The 11,764-nt window shown below is 40.6% G+C and overlaps 1 protein-coding gene across 3 annotated transcripts in view; it reads right to left on the bottom strand.

Moving 5' to 3' along the window:
- bach2b (BTB and CNC homology 1, basic leucine zipper transcription factor 2b) overlaps positions 1-11,764 on the bottom strand; it is an 88,131-nt gene that overhangs the window by 19,170 nt on the left and 57,197 nt on the right. The window lies entirely within an intron of this gene.

The raw sequence follows: 11,764 nt of genomic DNA, 5'->3' as shown, positions 1-11,764 counted from the left end.
AGGGGGAATGGAAACGCTGCCTTAAGTGTGTTCCTAGAAGACCAAATGATGGTCATCTTTATGACAGTGAATTTACAGAGTTTTTATAGTGTAATAATGAGGTTTAGTATCAGTTCCAAAACCTTTTATACTAATACCCAACACTTTTTTGATACCAAAGGAAGGCTAAGTTAGTTAAATATTGTTTGAACACAAGCGGCCTAAAATATATTATTTATATTAAAATATATTATCAGGAACTATTTGGTCACAAACAAAACAAATAAGATTATGAATCCGAGCACAATGACATCATTTGCCACTCAGTTGCCAGGTTACACCTCTGTTGAAGAGTTAGTTTGTCCTTACAACATTGAAATGAATATGGCTAACATCGCTCTTTACTGTTGTGCTCTGATCAAGACATGCCCCCACTGCCTCACTTTCTGTGTCAGTGCCCTGCATCCCCAGGTCAAGTGCCTGTAAAGCCTAACAGTTTGTAAGACTGTGGCTTATCCCCGTTGTGGCCATGTGGCACGGGATGAAAGAGGGAAGCCTTCCATTTAGACTTAATGCCAGATAATTAGGTAAACTCCTGAGCCTGCAGAAGTCCAGACGGCCCTCTGCTGTCACTGAGCACACAGATGAGAGAAAGGAGCCACGGGAGCTGGCTGTAATAGAGGGCTTGTCTGCTGTTTAGAGATTAACATGAGGTTCACACTAGGTTGTGTTCATCACTTAAGTCAGGCTCGAGAATCCAATCCCTGCAGCCTTACCTTTAGTCATTTCATTGGTGACAAACACATTAGTGTTTAGGCACTCAGGGAACGTGATCAAACCACATAAATGCAATTACAATCGATTCACTTTGAATCTGGGTGGTATTGTTTGCTCCACAGAGTGTCTTTCCAGGGGCTGAGTAATGTAAACTCTTTTTTACGAAACCTAACAAAGGCTGGCAGATGTAAAGGATGAGCATTTCGATGTGGTTTTAATGAGCCCGCTGTTTACCGATTGTTTGGCTGCCTTTGTTGTAGCAAACGAGAACGTGAATTAATAGTGGAACGGCATTCGCTGTGCGAGCTCGGCAGCAGCTTCCAGAGGTCTTCCAACCTCTGCCAGACACTTCACTAGTAAAACAGGATTTCTTTCCTCTGCTATCAAGCTTATAAAAATACAGAGTTGTCTCTGTGGATTGTTTTGCTCGGAAAAGGTAGTATGCGTAAGGATACAAAAAAATGTCAGTAAAAATAGCTGGAGGTTATCTGACTGAGTCTGTGAATCTATTAAATCTTCAGGCCTTGTGGATTATTCTGTGAGATGAATATCACGTTCATTAGCTTTCTGAGGTCAAATCCCCAGTGGAGCCAATGCTTTATTGACTTCTTCCTTTGTTAATATTCCAGAATTCTTGTGAAATCAGAGATAATACATGCTTAAGGCTCAGAACACAGTAAAGAATGTTTCTGTGCCAGCGGACGGAGCATGACTCCAAACCACAGATGAGGATAATGTGGTTAAATGCATTAACTCTAAATTAAAAACAACAACAAAAGACCGACTTTGGTGATGTTGTGAAGTAGTGTGGGACAATGGGACTTGTCTTCACGACCATTGATTACATCTGTGGTCATCAGTCAGGAGTTTTTTACCACGAGGCAAAGTAAGATCCAGATGTCCGATGACTAAAATCTTTATAAGTTAATTGTTAAAAATTACCAATATCTAAAATTGGATAAAAAGTTGTTTAAAATTATAAAATTGTCCTTCATGTAATTAATCATATTTTTATAACATGTTATAGGCATTTAATGTGTAAATGGTAGCTCCAGCCCTCTGCTTGTGACTGTGGTGGAGCTATAAATCAGTCACTTACTTAACATTGTAACCACCATGTTTATTTAATGGTGTGATACAATTTGATTGGAGTGGTTTGGTATGAGGAATGGTACTTGTTTTTTTTATATTGGTTTATTCCTCTATAATTACGTCATTAGAGTTGCCTTTCAAAAACAGCTCTCTTCAGAGACTTATTTGCATTAAAAACACATTTTAAAGACAAAACTATTTCAATGTTACCATGTTGTTAACATTATTAGATTAATTCTAGTGTGTGGATGTATACTGGGCAGACGATGGAGCGTGCTGTCTGACACATCACTCCAAAATCTCCCTTATGTATTCATCTGTGTTGGAATCTGGTGACTGTGGAAGTCAAAGCATTTGAAAAAAGTCACATTGATCATCTCATGATATTGAGAAGCATCATCTCCTTTTCCTATGTTCTTTTACTGCATTCAGTTACACAGCATGATCTTGCACTACAGTTCTACGGAGGTATTTGCAATTGTTCTCCACTAACTCATCAACTCCATCCTCTATTTAACTGGTTGGCCCTCCATCACACATTGTTCCCTTCTCATCTGTGAGGCTCTCACTGTGACTACATGTTTCTTGTTATTTCAGTTTGCAGTGGAATTCAATGCAGCTTCTTCCAAGCGATGGCTGTCAAATCTTTCCATTCTTCTTTCAGCTGGCCCATGACAGCTTGAGATATTTCCCAGTTTGGTTTCTAAATCACTGCTTGTGGTCCTCTTACCCACATTGCCAAAGAAGCAGTGACCACTTTTGATCAACCGTGCTATAAAAAGCAAGTTGTGCTTGCATCATTAGACGGGTTTGCTGTTGCCATGTCTCATTTGGTCTTAAATCTTAATTCTCCTGTTCGTTTCATTCACACATCTGCTGGTTTCTTTGTTGCTGTTATGTGATTTTCAGACAGCCAAATGTTTTTGATGTAAAACATCATGCCAGCAGCAGACTTAACAGATGTGATGTATGCTACATACACATCTGTCTGCCTACAGCGTACAATGTGTTATGGGCCTATACTATAAACACTTTATTTAAGATATGTCTGTGTTTTTTGATCTGCATGGTGTGCTCCAGTTGGTTGTGGTAGCTGAACCTCCTTCTTTTGTTAACCCAGTGCAGCCTGTATTTTTCCAGTATTCCTCTGGTGTAAAGCACTGAGCTCTGGCTAACAGACAGTCCACCGGCAGTGTAAGCATCAGTCATTGTTAAGAGGAAGCTGCTGACTCCATATCTGTGTTGGGGGCTTGTGAGTGTGTGTGTGTGTGTGCACCTGCCTTTGCTACAGTAAGGGGGTGGGGGTGTGTGTGAGTGAGTGTGATGTATTGGGGGGAGGGTAGAGGCTTTGACTGGACGAGCTGCTCTACTGATGAGCACAGCACATCCACTACACTCCTGCTGCAGCACACACATTTCTGAACATGCTGCATTAATGAACCCGATGATTCTGAATCTCTCTTTTTCTCTACAAACGCAGCACTAAAATGCTGTGTGCTGCTTTTATCTTCACAATCATGCTGCTGTATGATCTTGATGATATTCATAAATTCAGTATTTTATTTCTGCATTGAAAGGACCCTCCAGTGATTTACCATGATAACACATCCATGCAATTTAGGGTAGTTTAAGACATAATGATATGATGGATAAAATCTGTGAAGAAGAGGCAGTGATATATTCTGATTTTAGCACTTGTATGAGCTAGTCTCATCAAGCGCTGGCTTCTTTTTTTTACCATGAAGCAAATAAAGGCATTTTTTTTAATGAGACCCTTTACCTCACCTTTAAAAAATTCAAACCCCTAGTTTAGCTTAGAGCTGACAAAGCTTTTTGCATTCCAACTGTATACACTTCACACAATGTGTAACAAATATAATTTTGTTTGTGTAGTGACTAATGAGTTTTCAGAGAAAATGTGCGAAGGTTAGACATGAAGAAATGAAGTTGGTTGAATGTTTGCAATGAGGTTACAAATGACAAGATTCCACTGCAGGTAGACAACATTTAGGCGAGGACACATCTGCTCAAAATTAAATAGTTTCAATTTAAGACAAACATTCTAGCTTATCCTGGGTCAACTGGTAAAAACGGACAAAAAAAACGATATTCCTGATGAGTCGGAACTGTCCCAAGAACACACACTGACACACTCGATACAAAAACTGCCTGTGTGTGATGGATTGTCAGACTGAACAAGTTGATTAAACGATTTCTTAAATTACTAATGATAATGAAGTCGACATTACCAGTGTAAAATATTTATCTGGACCAGTAGTGACCACAAACAGCTCCCACTTATACTTGGTTAATTATTAACAAGTAGTCAAATAATTTGTTTTCAGTTGAGACAGCACAATGGAGTTTATTGTTTAACCTATGTTGCCATGTTTCATTTTTCACCAAATGGACTAAATGACAGCTCTAGTGAAATACTCAGTATTTTGTTCACTGTATTTATTGTTGTAAACCTTATACTGTGTCAGTTGAGGCATGATATGTTAATTCATATTGATTCTACTCACATATAAAGCACACACACACAAAACAACATACAAAACATCGTTCTTGGGATCTGAAGAAGTGTGCACTCTACCACTGCCTCTCTCCATACGCATAAGCATGCATGCAACGTGCGCACACACGCGCACATTTATGTGTGGTAGATCGAACCATGCCGACCGCAATGGTGAGGCAATGGTAGCTTAAATAAGGCCAGCTGCATCCAAGGCTGCTGATAAACTGCAATGCTGATGGAGGAAAAAGTGCTGAGCATACCAGGGATCTATTTTCAGCTAGTATCAGCAGCTGCTGCCTGCAGGAGCACATCTTTATGTGTGCCCTGTACCATATGTGATTACTCCACTGTTACAACCAGCACAGCAGCCTAATGAAGGGAACTGTACAGGGATCGTCACAGGATGGAGGGAGGGAGGAGGAAGATAGTGGGGCACGGTGGACGGAGCACGGAGGAAAATGAGAGAGGGATGGCCATAATGAGGGGAACTCACGGGTAAAGGAAGAAGAGTGGGACAGACAGGATACACAGAGTGTTTCCTGTTCGTTAGCTGACCACCATGATGATTGAAACATGTCATCTGTTAGCAGCACTTAGTGTATGAGTTAAGACACAGATTCATCAACATGACAGATAGGGGCCATTTTAGACCAACAGCCCTGTGCTTTGTATCTGGAGTGGACAGGCGATACCATTACAGGTTGGGATATACAGGAAGAGGCCAATCACAAATACTGACGATTCACATGACAATTTTAGGAAGCCTGCCAAATATCCTTCTATAAACAGGCTGAGCAATACTACATCACCCTCCCCTCTCTCCCTCCTACCCTCCCATAATAAGTCTCCCTCTTCCCTCACCCAGCACTCCTCTCTTACATCGGCCTTTCGCCTTTATAGTAGAGAGAACTAATTTATTCAAATGGGCTTCAGTGAATTCCTGCATGTCATGCATGCTAATGAAGACACGGCATGGCATAACAATGGAGCGCTTCCCCGTGCGAGAGAAAACACTCCATCTCCATTGGAGGCAGAAGCAGACGCTTTAACGTCAGATCTGCTGAGTAACCTGACATTAACCTCTGTGTTCGCAGACAAACATTAAGGAGCCTGAGTCACAGCTGTAATGAAAATGAAACGGGTGCTGCACTGTACACTGTCCTGACGCCATTGTGGGTTAAGCTGTTATGCCGGAGGAGATGACAGGAACTGTGCAGGGACAAAGGCCTGCTGCGAAGCAGGAAACTCTTTTGTGCCAAAGCAAAGTCTTTGATAAAGACAGCTGGAGCAAACATACAGTAAGCAATCAGACAGCCTCTTATTTGTCTATCAGTCTGTATCAAAAATACATTATGCTAATAAATTCATGAGACACTGCCACATCACCTGGATTAAAAAATCAAATATGACAAGCTGAGTGTCTTTGTACCACTCTGGAGATTCTGCATGTCCATCCTTATTTTTTAAATTATTCTCATGGTTTCATTTAAGATTAATAATTGGTTTTCCAACCTTTCTTTCCATAAAGATTCAAAACTGCTTTCACTTGGAATATTATCAGTGTTTTAGGCTAAAAAAAACGTTTATTTATATCAACGTTATAATGAAAAGGGTCGTTGCTGAGCACTGTGAATACTTTAGGTAAGTATCCTCCCCCTGACTAGGGATTAAATCAGATGTGTACGTCCTAATCTTACCTAAGCTTACTGTAGCGACCAGACACCCTGGAGGACATGACCCCACCTTTACACATAACAAGTTGTCTTTGGACTATTTGTTTCTGACCAAACACATTTTTCTGAGGTGAAGCAATCAATTTACAACCCTGGCTTTTAGCTGTGCATCCAGCTTTTTATTTTTGTTTCCATGTACAGCAGAATTTTAAACCCCTACTGATGAATTCTGTGTATTCCTTTCATTAAGAGGGACGTTCGTTACTTCTTTGTGCAGGGTTTGAAGGTTAGATATAAAGAGCATAAATATAGGTATCACACCGCAGGCTGTCGCCCAGCAGGTCGGCCGCTCAAGGTGCTTTTCTACCCAGCCGCTCACACTCAAGACAAAGACTCTGCATCTTCTCTGTCAGCTTACAGGATGAGATGTGCCCTTGGGTTGGCAAAGAAATTGAGACCCCCTGCTGGACCAAGGGAGTTGGGTATTAGTGCCAGCACTCCCACCGCACCATATCACTCCTCTCTGTGCTGCTCCCTCTTCAAATTCTACCACCCAACCCCCATCTTTAAGGAAGGCTCTTTCCCTCCCTACCATCTGTCTAATAGGCTATATGTGTGTGATGGTGTCCCAGCAAGGCCCCCACAGATTAGCCGGCAACGTATCGGTCCAGCCCTGATCATCTGTTTGACCTGAGGTGGTGGATGGATGTCACTTATCAACTGTCCTAAACCAACACACCATTACATTTGTCTCAGGGAAGAGTATGTTCCAACACCTATATAGTTGGGTATAGGTAACAGTTGGGGATAGGTAACTACAGCTATTTGAATGAGGTTGGAGAAAGATAGTGGATACTGTTAAAGAACTGTGTGGTGAAGGTTGTAGTCTTGGTAACAATAACTAAATGTGTCAGTGATGGAGTATAATGTTTCGCTAATCCAAGGAAAGACCCGGATCTTCTCCCTCAGAGGTTTTGCAGTGCAAGTGACACACTGCTTCTGCTTCGGGTGGACACAAGAACGTGTTTTTTTTGGGACAGAGGAATAAGTCATGTACCTGTAGTGACTGGCCAGGCTTGTGTAAGTTGTATATGTTCAGATGTACAAATGAACAGTATGAATTCCCTAATGCCTAAAATCAGATTCTGCTCATGAGCCTTCTGGTTTACGTTTCTCATTTGACCAATTATGTTTGAGCAGGTTTGAGTTGCCCGCAGGTAGAACGTCAGTGTGGAGAACAAAAGAGGTGGAACATAATGACTGAAATGCTTCAATTATTGGCTTTTAAATTTGTATTTGCATTCATTTATAAATATCTGTTCATAGAGATCATCCAAAATGTTGCTAGCTGTGAAAAAATCTGGTCATAGATTTAGTCTCTAAACTCCTACTCACATTTGTGAGACTGTAAACTTGCAAGTTTGAATTTATATTTTTAAATTGATATATTTTTGTGGTGTGGTCACTCAGACAGTAAGCCAATTTGTTTCTCAAACACTCTTGCCCAAATTTATGATTCATTTTCTGAAATAAGAGTGTTATTCCTACTGATCTGACCCTTTTCTGATCTTTTTTTAACACCATTATTAAGACAAAATTTCCACTTGACCTTAGAATTGAATACTTCATTTCGGCTTATAATAATAATATTTATTACCTCTAATCCCGATTAACCTACCCCCAACCCTAACTACCTACAACTCTGGCCCTATCCCTAACAAATTACTTTTTCATCTTTTAATTTTTTTAACAACAAACTCTTCAGTATTCCGTGCAACTTTTTCAATGTTTGGTGTAAAGAACACTGTAGTACTTTCAATGTTCAGTCTTTTCAAAATGAATTACAGTGTTTACCTGTGTGTGTGTTTTCTTTTGGAAATAAAAATAAAGTGCAGTATTTGTTGGCTCGTGACAGAGGAAAGAACTTACAAACAGGAGGTGGTTTGAGGTCTGTGAACCAGCACTCTGCTGAATCACAGTACTGCCCCCCCCTTTTTTTTCCAGAATATAAATCATAGGGCACATACATTAGCCAAAGATCCTCCAGCCTAGTGGAGCAGTACACTACCCCAGCATTGGTCTCGAATCAAACAATCCCGCCAGACAATAATTGGAATTACGCTTTGAATGGTTATTTGATTCATTCAAGTGAATACAATTATTCCCTTATCTGATGAAAAAAGGAAATTTGGTATCTGAAACAATTAAAAAAAAACCAATCCAGTGTACATAAGTATTTGTGATTATTATTGGATTTTCAGAATAACCCTCATGAGAGCCAGGGCCACATGCTGCTGCATTTGTCCTTGTAGGTCAGCGGTATTGATGGTTGAGATTTACCTTTTTCATCACTGCAACGATTTATGCTCAGACTTTCTTTTGGGAAGTGAAACATTACGTTTTCCATCTTAAAATTTGCTCAGACAACCATAAAATGCCTCTCGAGTGTTTTCCACTCGGCCAGAGAGGCACAGATCCCAGTTAGTTTTCTTCCTATCTTACTGGAAGATCAGTCTTTGTTTTTATTGGGTCTTGTGAATGCAATGCATTCCACATGGGGTTCTTCAAGGGTCAATTCTTGGTCCAGTGCTTTTAGTTATTTGTTTCTGCTCGCACTTGGGTACATCATTCAGCAATTAAACATTTCGAATAACTCCTATAGCTGATGAACCATTATTAAACATGTCATTGCCAAAAACCTCAGCCCAGTAAGTGACGTGATCAAATATTGAAAGGCCATTTTTAAAGCAAAACAAGAAAAAACAGGTTGTCAAGGTAGGTCCCAAGGCTTTGAGACACCAGATTCATTCTTTATTAACCTCTCTGTCCTTACAACCTTGTTAGCATGCCCATAACCTGGGTGTGATTTCAGACGCTGATCTTAACTTCCATCTCTCTTTTAACATGTCAGAAACATCTCAAGACAGATGGTTCCTGCCTCAGTCAGATTCTGAAAGGCTGGTTCATGCATTTATTCCCAGTAGACTACATTACTGAAATACACTTTTTGCTGGATTGAAAGAGCTGCTGGTAAATAAACTCAAGTTCATTCTGAATGCTGCAGAGTATTAACTAAAACTAGGTCTGAACACAGCGCAAACATTTTTATCTTGACTACAGTGATTCTCATTATAAGAAAAAAAAACTTACTTAAATCTATAGAAAGATTCGATAGAGCCCTTTGGTCATCAACAGTCTTCTCGAAACACTTAGAATAAATAGTAAATCAACTTGTGATCATTTTTATACACATAAATATTAGTATTATTCATTTTTTAACATTAATAATACAATTTTTTCTATTACTTTCTTATTTTATACAGTGGTATGTTAAAGTCTAAGACCACTCACTGTATATTTTTGTTGAGTATGATCTTTACCTTTTTTTTTTTTTTCCTGAACAGAGTTGAGTCTATGCCTGATGTATAAAATGTGTTATATAAACGAAGGTGACTTGCCTTGACATACAATATGGAGTATATATTTCTGTTCATCTCAGTGACTGATCCTCTCCAGTGGAGGGCTCTCTTTGAAATTCTACTCCCTGGCTTATATTCATGGCACACTCATAAAAGCCAATCGTATGAATCCTCGTTGGGTTTTAGATTAACAAAACATATGATAAAGATTAACACTGGGCATGTTTTCATATTTTAGTAGGGCCATGTGAGGTCTCCATAGCCATAGCCTGATTTTCAGGGTTGAGATCTTTATATAGAGTCTATGGTTAAGACTTGGTGTTATGGTTCGAATCAGGTTTTAGATTTGGTTATGGTTAGGGATTTAGTTGTGATGGTAAAAATTACGGTACGCAGCTAGGGAGTAAAAGTCCCCCAAGGGGATGGTGATAGTTTGTGTCTGTTTATGTGTGTGTAAAGCTTCCGTCGTCCAACATGGACACCGTGCTCTTCTGTTCCTTCCCCCTGCCGGGTGGTCGGTAAGGTCAGCATCACTGAGAGAAAGCACAATTGTTTCGTCCCCATGATGTGATGGCCAACAAAGCCCCTGATTAAACTGGCCGCCCCTCAGCAAGCCCGCAGTCACATTAGATATAGATGAGGTCACTCACACTTGCCAGCCCCGGCTACTGCAGGGGCAGCGAGGCCATGAGAGAGGAATGAAGAAGGTGGTGGGGGAGGTGGTCTTTGTTTCACATTTTGCACCAGCCTCCCCCCCTTTCTTCTGGTAGTAGCAGAGGCCCCCCCGATTCATCCTCTGTAGCACATACAGTAGGTAGCAGCTTGCCGTGAAGTGTTGCTAACCTGCAGCAGAGCTAAAGGGGGGATGCTCTGAGCAGACACACCAGTGCGGGCAGAGCAGACCCAGCCCCCCCACCCCCTCAGCATCAGGGAAAAAATGACATTCAAACATGAGGCAGGGCTGCGTCAGCATGCTCCAGTCACTGACTGTAAAGCAAAGGGCGGCACTGAGCCACATCAGTGAAATCACATTCCTCCACGAGGCGGCTGTGACCTGTCTAGACAGTCACACAGGGATGCACTACCTGATGCAGAGGGCAGAAGACTTTTACTTATTCAAAGGAAAATTCCACCTTGAATATGAGTATAATAAATATTAATATGTGAGGTCAAACAAAGAGCCACTGACGAAGTAAGTGTTGTTTACTAGAGTGGTAAATACCAGAGGATTTCCAATTTATACCATATCATTACTCAACAATATTTCACAGCTATACTTAGTGGTTATGATTTACATCCAAAATACAGAGACACGAAAAACTGTACATAAGCTCACCCCAACCACAACATTTAAGATGCTTCTTACTTGTGAGTGCGTCAGCAAATATAGGTATGGTATTGCTGCTTTGGGATCTCAATGCAACTCCCACTTATTGAGCAAAATATATGTGATCAAATACTTGACTGCTGTTTTACAAGTTGGAAAACTGATTTTTATCACCTTTTGTTCTGCCAAACTGCTGAGAAGTCAGCATTCACACATATTTGACATTTCATTAACTACATTTCTGATTCATGAAGCTAAATCTAAAACGAAACTTACAATTAGTAGCAAATTTGCATTCCTACACATTGCAGGATATAATTGGCGGTGTTGTTAAAAACGATGTGGCTACCTGAAGTGTCCGTTGCAACAGAATAACATGAATTTTATGTTGTTTTTTTCATTTGGATAAAACAATAAAAATAAGTGTGAAATGTTTGATAGACAAAGGAAAGGAGGCTTGGTTAAATCCTCAATGGCAGTAACTCTCCTTTGTACATAAAAGAGATAGTCATTGAAAGATGTTATGTTCCACACTCACACCTGAGACACCCAGAGGCTCATGCATTATTCACGTGTGCAGCAAATGAATGAAAGGGAGGCTGCTTTGTGCATCCACGAGCCCTTCCCTGCTGTCAATTTTTGAGTTTAAAAAAAAACTGTGATGCTCATTTTACATAAGACGACAATCTGACAGTGACTTCTCCTTCAGTGAGTGTGGCGACACAGTCATTTGACAGGCGCTGCTTTATTAATGCATGCTGGCCCCAGCAAGGAGTCGCAACTCCCCAACACATGTGGGATGTGCCCCAGTTTTCACAGCGGCACATGTATACGCGGATGCGTGTGAGCGTGGGTGTGCGACATCAATACGTCAGAGTACTTTCATCATGTGTTTGGCGAAGGAGTTCTGAAAGGACTCAGTTTAAAGTGACAGCGTGAGAGCTGAGGTGAGCAAGAGTGAGGGGTGTTGCTGAACCTG

Source organism: Paralichthys olivaceus, chromosome 19 (genome assembly GCF_024713975.1).
Source record: "Paralichthys olivaceus isolate ysfri-2021 chromosome 19, ASM2471397v2, whole genome shotgun sequence".
In the NCBI taxonomy this organism is placed as follows: domain Eukaryota; kingdom Metazoa; phylum Chordata; class Actinopteri; order Pleuronectiformes; family Paralichthyidae; genus Paralichthys; species Paralichthys olivaceus.
The sequence above is the reverse complement of the archived record's forward strand: the minus strand, read 5'-3'. Positions and strand labels throughout refer to the sequence as shown.